The sequence below is a fragment of the Girardinichthys multiradiatus genome, chromosome 12 (assembly GCF_021462225.1).
Source record: "Girardinichthys multiradiatus isolate DD_20200921_A chromosome 12, DD_fGirMul_XY1, whole genome shotgun sequence".
NCBI lineage: Eukaryota > Metazoa > Chordata > Actinopteri > Cyprinodontiformes > Goodeidae > Girardinichthys > Girardinichthys multiradiatus.
This window is the reverse complement of record NC_061805.1, coordinates 48,413,053-48,422,343: the sequence shown is the minus strand read 5'-3', so window position 1 is coordinate 48,422,343 and position 9,291 is coordinate 48,413,053. Positions and strand designations below refer to the sequence as shown.

At 40.0% G+C, this 9,291-nt stretch overlaps 1 long non-coding RNA gene across 1 annotated transcript; it reads left to right on the top strand.

The window, feature by feature from the left end:
• The first annotated feature begins 909 nt into the window (after nucleotides 1-909).
• LOC124878556 lies at nucleotides 910-1,627 on the top strand. Its single transcript, XR_007040821.1, has 2 exons — nucleotides 910-1,259; nucleotides 1,385-1,627. It is a non-coding gene; the product is annotated as an uncharacterized LOC124878556 (long non-coding RNA).
• Nucleotides 1,628-9,291: the final 7,664 nt, after the last annotated feature.

Below are 9,291 nucleotides of genomic sequence, written 5' to 3'. Positions count from 1 at the left end.
TTCTTATGATTATATGCGAAGGTGATTTAATGTGCATTGTGTACTGTATATCTTGTCCCTGAGAAAGTAAATTCAACGGCTTTGCTTTGTCAAGGTCCTTGAGGTCCGCACTACTGCTGTTTATGACTCTTAATCGGGAGAAAAAATAGAAAACACATTATCAGTAACGGGAGAGGCGTCAAATTATCAAAGCACCTCAAGAAAACCGACCAAACAAGTATTAGTCACAATAACAAAGATCCATTGAGTCCTAATAGCATCTATAACTCATAATTATCGTAATAACTGTTGTTTTAGCTTGTTTTTCCTCCTCTGAGAAAGCACTGTTTGTCACTAATGGCATCTTAAGTTGAAATTGAGTGCCTTGCCCAGAAGTAAACAGCATCTATCAATCACGACTTGAGGCCAAGTGTCAAAACACACCAAAGCCAACTGTGTGTGTGCGTGTGTGTGTGTGTGTGTGTGTGTGTATGTGATAATGATGCACACAGTGATCATCTTGATTTGGTTTTAAACAAGCCATTTTTCATTCCACTGCAACGAGCAAACTCAGCTGCTCCACATCACCTTCATCCGTTCCTGGGTGGAAGTTTGCAGGTTGGAAAGATGCTTGTATGACACAAGGTAACTGAACACTAAGATGTCCTTTAAGTTGCAACTAGAAAGAATGGGGTCTGTCTTTAAAATTTGTGCCACACCTTTAAATCTGATAGATCATTGATTCAAATTCAAGTAGTTTGTGTCAGGATCTGTGCTTTGTCTGTTTATTTGGTGCTTTTACTCTGCTTAGCCCCTAGATTGCGTGGAACCTGGAGGAGAGGTGACAGGTGTTCATCATTCCCTTGATTACCTGCTGAGGAGTATATTTGGAGGAGGCTGCCAGCTACTCACTGCCAAAGTGCTGTCCCTTAGTGGTACAGCTCAAGCCACATTACCTTGTCTTGTTCTTGCCTTGAACTTTAAGTAATTTGAATTTGTTACCTTGCAGGATCACCTGAACCTGACCTTGCCTTTTTGTGTGGAACTCTGCCTGGATTAACCACTTCTGGAAAGAAGCTATCCAGCTCCATGATCAAAGACTCTAGCCTTTCGTTACTTCGTTGGACAACACCGGTTGGCAGCCTCCTGAATTCTTCACTTCTTGGATCACCCTTCAAGAACCCTGTCCACCCTCCTCCTTCCACTGCACCAACTTCTGAAAGCCCTGGACCATCTTATCATCCTGGCACACCATTATTCCACCATCATCTGTCTCACAGGTAAACAACTATTTGGTCTCTTTGCTTCACCCTCTGGTGGATCATTCCACCAACCCAGTAAGGCTGAATTATTCTTGAGTTTTGACCCTGAGTATTCCCTGCTTACCATCCTGTTTATTTTACAGTTGGTTTCCCGGTTCCAGTTCCCCTGCCCATTTCACTACACTGTAACACTTTACTGTAAAACTGTCTCCTGAATTGCTTTCTGCATGTGGGTCAAATCCTTTAAAACAATGACAGTTTGTATCTTTCATCTAATGACATCATGTTTTTGGTCATAACTCAAAGATGGCTTTTGCTGATTTGTTGCTCTTGCTGCTCTTGAAGCCAAGATTTTAGCTCTAATTAAAGGATCAAGTACCAATGAATGGCTTTTCACCTTGTTTGTGTTTGTGTTTTAAAACCAGCTATTATAATGTAATTGAAATAAAACTTAAACTTCTGGATACAGTTAAACCATTAACTTGTTACTGTCAACGTTTTAGGTTAACACTGGTTTACTTGCATTTCCCTGCGCAGTTGGTAAAAATGAGTTAACGGTATCAAAATATTTTATTGCAGAAATATAATCTCACAAGAAAAGCTTAATCAAGTTGTGAAAAAAAAACAACCTTGTACTCGTTGCCTTCTGCTTATCCGGGACCGAGTTGCAGAGACGCCCAGACTTCCCTCTCGCCAGATACCTTCTCCAGTTACTCTGAGGGAAGCCAGAGGTGTTCCCAGACCAGCTGAGACCCTGAGAGCTCCCCTCCAACCTGAAGAGGGCAAGCCTCTCAGGTTGTGAAATAACTGTTTTTTTTTTACAGCTTCACTGGTTCATTCAGATAAAACAAATACAACTGAAGGATTTTTGTCATTTATACAAATGTCATTTATCATTTCCTGTTATGTTCCAACCACTTTTTATTTGACAACTTAATGGTTCTCATGTGTATAGATATGACATAACACAGAGGCTTGTTTTTAGCCTCTCTTAAATTAAAACAAGAGCACATGTCAATTGAGTAAAGTAGATGTTTTATTTTCAAAAGTCAGAAAATGGCTCCAAGACAGTAGCAACTCACCTCAACACAACCATATCTTCAGTTAGAGAAATGATTAAATGGTTTAAAATAACTGGAACTTTGGCGAGCAATGCTGGACAAGATCCCAAGTACAAATTACAGGATGTAAGGAAGGTTAAGTCTTCTAAACTGAGAACTGCAGCAAAGAGAAGCATCCTGAGGTCACCAACACAATGGTAACCATTTGACAGCATCTACTGTATCTGCCAATTGGTTGTTTTGGAAAAATGGCAGGAAGAAAAATTGTTTCCCCCTTGACTCGATATTGTAAAGCTCTAAAGGGACTTTAACTGGACCTGTGTGCTTTGGGTCAATGAGACCAAAATTGAGCTTTTCAGAAATAAACGGACAGGTGGGTTCGGTATGAAACAAATAATGAATACATGAAAAAGGACCTCATGTCCACTGTTAAGTACAGTGGAGGATCTGTGATGCTTTGGGTCGGTTCTGCTTCATAAGGCCCTGGGAACCTTGTTAAAGTGCCTAAAGGATTTTTAACTGCAAAAAAATCTGGAGTCTGCTGGAAACACTGAAAATGAGTTGTCACTAGATAACAGTGATCAACTGTTATCCAGGATTTGAAACTATGGCCAAATGAAGACAAAACATCTTCCATGAACATCTAAGTGATCTCAAATTGGCAAAAACAGGGCTGCATATACAATAAAAGGTAGGGGAGCCAATAATTGTGGGACATAATTAATGTAAATAAATATACCAGTTTTTCTTTTCTTCATAACTTAAATAGTTGGGTTGTTGCGGTTCTGCAATAATAGCAAAAACACATCTTTCCCCAGGGTCTTACATAAATTCCCACATCAGTGTGAGTAATAAAATCCAAAACATCACTAAACTGGCACTACTGAGGCGACCCACTCAGACCAAACACCCGGGAGCAGACCAAGAACTGGATCAGCAGAGTTGGTTAGATCGTGGGTTAGTTGTCTGGAATGTATCAACACAACACTTGACTTTATTTAAGTTTATTTTGATAGGGACAGACACACATTGACATAGACCTACTGAACAAAAAAGCAGTCCCATGTTTGCGTCATAGCGCAACAGCTAATTCGCAGCACTTTTGTTTTAAAAAAGTACCTCTAAAAATTAAAGTAATAATCATTTAAAATAGCACAACATAATGTTGACAACATCTACAAACAAACAAACAGTGAAACATAAAACATCAAAAATGGGTACAATTCTGTTTTTGACATAACCAGAGTTTTGTTTGTTTTTTGAACGTACTGAAACTGGTTACAGACTTTAAATCAACAGGAAGTGAATTCCAAACTGCAGTTCCTCTCACGGACAGAGCACTTTGAGCAAAAGCGGGGGCCTTTCATGGCTGAATAATTTGAAGATCAGAATTTAGAAGCTTAACAAAATGCAAAAACAGCAAAACTCCAAAGAAAACCTTTGAGACCTTAAGAACGTCTCGAGAACCGTTTACCTCTCTGTTTACTGAAAAATAGTCTTCTGTCAAAGTAAAATAACTTAAGGGAGAACCAGACCTCTAGAAGTGTCAGTTAAAGTATTCAGGTTTATCTCATAATTTGACACACATCGTTAAATTGTAAATCCATATAAAAATACAGTTTTAAACATCAATTCTTGTGGACCCATTTCCTGATAAAATCCTCAACTCCAACACACATCTTCAGCGACTCTGAGCTCCTCAGAGGCAGACGTTTGCATTTAGAAAAGGAGCGGCAGCAAGGCATCGTCCAGATAATGAAATGAATCTACGTTTGATCCTCTCGTCATCTCCCGGTAATTGTTCTTGATTCCCCCTTTGTGTTTCACGCTTGACTCCTCTCTCATTCCAGGCTCCGTGTATAAAGACGTGCTCGTTCGGCCTATTGGTTCCAGCAGAGTTCAGTGATTAACAAATTAAGGATCTTCCTCCGCCTAATCTGTCTCAAGGCTTTTTTCTTCAGTGGACTCTTGCAGAAACATGTTTGGCGATGACAGCACCTCTGCTCCTCGTATTTAATTGGATTAGAGGGAAGTCGGGATTAATCCAGTCTCAGGCGTATTGTCGAGGAGTGCTGGATGAAGAGAGGAACAGGTGATGAGGCTGTTTCAGAATCATGTTATCAACTTCTTTTAACTGCATTGCTGAGATGGTGGGGATTTCTTTGGCGTGGAGTATCATGGGAGGAAGTGGAAGCCTGTGTGAGGACAGATGTATTAATCTAGGGAAACATTAGGCTCAACTGATTAATGTCAAAGTCGGAGCTTTTCCTGATGTTCTGCAGTGGTGATGGAGCGGTACAAGGCCACATTACCTAATGTAGTTCATCTAATCATGGCTGACGATTTAATCTTTCAGTACACAGCCATGGGAAAAAGTATGTGCATTCATCCCGAAATGTGTATTGTGGCTTCAATTTTTCAGTCAGTCAGTCATTTTCTATATCGCTTCTTCCATAGTGGGTCGCGGGGCAATTTTTCAGTATTTTTTAAAATTTCTGATAAATTCAACTTTGACTCCTGATTTTCTCTTCTTGTTCAAATAAAAAGGAAATGAACGGAGAACATCTGCAGATCATTTGATTACAGCTCATGCACATTTTGATTTCTTTATACACAAACATCCTCTCTGAGAATCTTTCCCTCTTGTTTGATTTGAGTTTGCAAACACTGAATTCAAAATATTTAACATAGCACAGGCTGACAAGAGTCTTCTGTGGAGACATAAAACATTGAGCGGTGCAGGAGATGTTCAGTGATGCTTCCAAAGTCCATTAATAAAAACAGCAACAACAAAACTAAAGAACTGCAGATCATGTTGAGGCAAAACACATCAGATACATTTTTAAAGTTATGCAACACAAATTGATCTCCCAGTTGCTCCCTACATTGTTAGATGGTAGCATTTATAAATTAAATCTGTGCTTTATTGGGTTTAAACATCTCATGAAGCTACCTAACTAGCTGTTAAGCATGGATCTGGTAATATGTGGTTAAGATGAGGTAATGCAGATTAAGGGAATGAAAATGAAGTTGATGTTGAAGTCCACAGGAGGTGCAGGATCATCTTAAGAAGTGAAAGATGAAAAGCTCCACGTTGTACTCCGGTTTTCCCTCCTGCTACATTCAGCTGCAGATCCTCAGAGTCTTTAATGGATCCTTGGTAGAGATGGCGCATGGGCAAAAATACAGACTTAATAATTGTTTGGGTTTTGCTTTTGGATTCCAGCTCCTTAGATATTTCCCAAAAGAACTGATTCTTCAAACAAACTTGTAGTATCATTGTATTAAAGTAACTAATTGAACTTAGGTTTAATTATACTATAATATATTTTCATCATGTTTGATGTTTGCTTTATGACCGTATTGCAAGAAAAACAACATCTGGGACAGGGTGAAAAAGTTATGTTTTTTTTTAGTTTTTTGTAAAGCATGAAATGTTAAAGATGTACTAAGTTTTGCAGGAGGATACCAGGGGGGATATGTGCTTAAGATGTCTGGACCATAATGACAAAATAAGACATATGAGTCAAACAGTTAAGTAGATCACTGAATAGTGTTGTGTCAAAGTGACAAATTCAAAAGAGGTCAACCTGACTGGAACAAAAGAAATTGCATTAAAAACCTAAAGACAGCTTTGTCCAGCTTGATGGATGCAATTCCCCTCCCTCTCCTGAAACACATACCCAACAATAACAAGATGGTAATAAATATTGGTTTTTATTTATCAGACCGGTGGATGGATGTGGTTCTGTTTACTTGGAAATGAAAGAGAATGGTTTTTAAAATATAAGTTATTTGCATTGTACCTAGCATTTTCCATTGTAAAAAGATTTCAGTTTGTTTATAATAATTTTGCTCTAATTAAAAAATGAAAAGTCACTATCCACCTGTGCTGGATGGCCAAATTTGTGTAACTCTTCAATTGCAGCTGGTGGCCACGCAAAATCAGCACAAGGACCAAAAAAGGCCACAGGGCCACACTTTGGACACCCCTGCTCAAAAATAATCAATACTTCAAATGTTCCCAGATGGAGACATGGCCGCTGGTCTGTAACAACAGCCATCGGTTCGTATACATCTCCATCACTTTCCTCCCTCCTTCCCTCGGTGTGTTTTATTTACTTGGCTGACATGCAGCTTTTGTGCTGGCAGCTTTGTCAATCAAAAGGCACCTGCTCCCGGTGATTGTTTGCTCACCTTTCTGTCAGCAGTCAGTGTCTCTCACCAGCTTTGAGTTTTTCTCTGTTTTTTGTACATGTTACTCTGACCAAACGTTCTGCAGGCTGACAGCTGCCTTTGCCAACTTCAGCTCAGCGGAGCATCCAGAAGCATGCTGCTCGCTGGAAAAGGTTTTAACATTTCATCACTGCATTCTACTCACCAAATTTTTTGGAGGCTGCTTTTGTTACGACTCTGATTGTGTAAGCTGGGGATTCAAATGGTTGCTCAAGCATATTATTGCACAGATGAGTTTTGACTGACAGCATGAACAGCAGGAAATGACGTTGTAAACTTCCAGAAAACCTCTCGAATCAAGCAGGAGGGGGGATTCCCTGGCACCGATAAAACAGTCACAATTTAACAAATAATAGAGATTAAAAAAAAGAAACACCAAATATATCAAAAACGTGAAATACACATAAAAACACAATGCATCAGATAAAAACATTAAAATATGAGACTTAATCATATAAAAAGGAAGAAACTTTAAAATGACAAATTTAAGCAAATAGAAAGATAAATTAATATTTGGCTTTTATGCGTAAGCAGCAGTATACTGCCATGGGGCGTATGGCCTATGGGCTCAGCAGGGACTGAGGGTCTCTGACGGGGCGAGCACGGCAGGGGTTGCTTGTCTTGGTGGGGCGTTGTCTGTGTGGGTACTCGGGCCACATCCTGGCCAACGATAGGCTGGTTGGGTTGGTTGAGGGCTGTGCTGGGCTGTGGTTGGTATCGCTCCTGCTAGACCTCTTGGGTACTGGCCCTCCCAGAGTGAAATACAATGAGCCCTTCTACCTTGGTCCCTCCAGGTTCTGACTACTGCAGTGAGCTGGTGCCTGCCCAACTTTTTGGGGGCTCAGGGGGGGTCTCCCCTGCTTGGTGCTGGGTGGTCTTACTGCCGGGGGTAGGTGCGGACTCTGGGGTGTCGGTGTGCCTTTTCCCGGGCTTGGCCTCTGCTGCTGGGGATGATGGTGTGGCTGGCATATATGCATCATTACATATCATTAGATATCATTACATGCATCCAAAGAGCACGCACTGGAGTGGAAAAGGGGGGTATGGTAAAAGAAAAAGTCAATCAGAAATCAGAATCTGGACATGAGGATCAGAATGTCTTTGCAAATCCAACACAGTATGTGCTGAAATATATTCTTCTAATATTATTAAAACTTCACAGGTTCATCTTCTTAACTGAAAGTTCATCTGAGTGAAGCATTTTCACTGTTGTGTTGAAAGATAATCTACAAATTCAGTTTAAGAAAATTAAACTGAGATGACTCTGTGACACTTAAAGATTACAAAGAGAAGCAACTTAAACAACTACGTTGAAACTTGGGGTATTACAGTTTAGCAGTTAAGGTCACTAGTTTCTGTGCTTCATCATCTGCAGTTTTCAGGACCTCTGGTGAATCTTGGGTCAAAAAGCAACTTTGATTAACCATAAATTGTTATTGCTGCAAAAACTGCAATTTCTTTCTGTTTTCTGCTTTCCTTGGCAGGATATGTGAAACTATAGTTTTTTGAATAAGTGAAGGTGTAGAATTTGTTGACTGGTTATCCAAGAACTGAAAAAGAATTAACAGATTTGTCAGAGTGGCAGCAGCTGTTGTGTATTTATTATTTTAACATAAAATGTTTTATTGGTTTGAAGGTTCAGGGTAGCTATTGTGTCCCTGTACAAACTGAAAACGTTAAATAAATAGTCCAGTGGGTTTAAGAAAAACAAGACCTTAAAGGCAGAGAGGCACTGAGTGAAATAAAGACAGACAACAGGGAATGAACAGCAAGAGTGCGGCCGCTGAAGTGAAACCAGAGTGGACGAGGCTTTCAAATAGCAGTTACCTCACATGTCAGGCTGTGTTGCCTCTGAGCACTGACATGGACTGATTGGTGAGGCTCTTCCTTTACCAGCTTAATGATCCTCCCACAGCAGCCTGTCACCCTGAGGGGATAAAACACTTTTTAAAAGAAGCAGGAAGTCCACAAGTCTTGCTGTCGTTTAAGTTTCAAACAACTAATCAGTCTGACCTCGTCACCTCTAGTGCAGTGTACCGTCCCAGGCCCCCAACCCTCCGTTTATTCCACTAGTCCCAGCTGAAACCACCCCGGGCGTTCGGAGAAAAGACACTGAGAAACAATCGCTGGATTCACAGTTTATCTTGCCGATGTTTTTTCCAGCTTGTCATTCGACTCCTTGTACTTCTACAGCTTTAGAAGAAAACTTGGTGGCGCATTGCTTTTACATTGACCCTTCAGTACTTTATAGAGAGGATGAAGGTGCAGAAACATGTGAATGTGAACAACAGTAAAAATCTAAAAGGTTAAGATACTGCCGGCTTTTTTGATCTGATTTTTTGTTTTGCCCCTTAACGATTTTGAGATAACCTGAGTAAATACAAAATGCAATTTTCAAATAATGATTTCATTCATGATGGTAAAACGCTATTCAAAACAACCTGGCTATACGTGAAAAGGTTATTAGTCTAATAACTGGTTGTGCAACATTTGATGGGAACAGCTTTTATCAAGTGTTTTATAACTTTAAATCGCATGGAGGCATTTTGACCCATTCTTCTTTGAAGACTTAATTTAACCACATTAGAGGGATGTTCAAGCATGAACAACTTATTTAGGTCACACCAAAGGATCTCGATTGAAACTGACTCTGGACTTTGACTAGGCCACTTTAAAAACATTAAGCCATTCATAGATGGACTTGATTCTGTGCTTTGGATCAGTGCCCTGATGGATAACCTAAGTTAGCATGA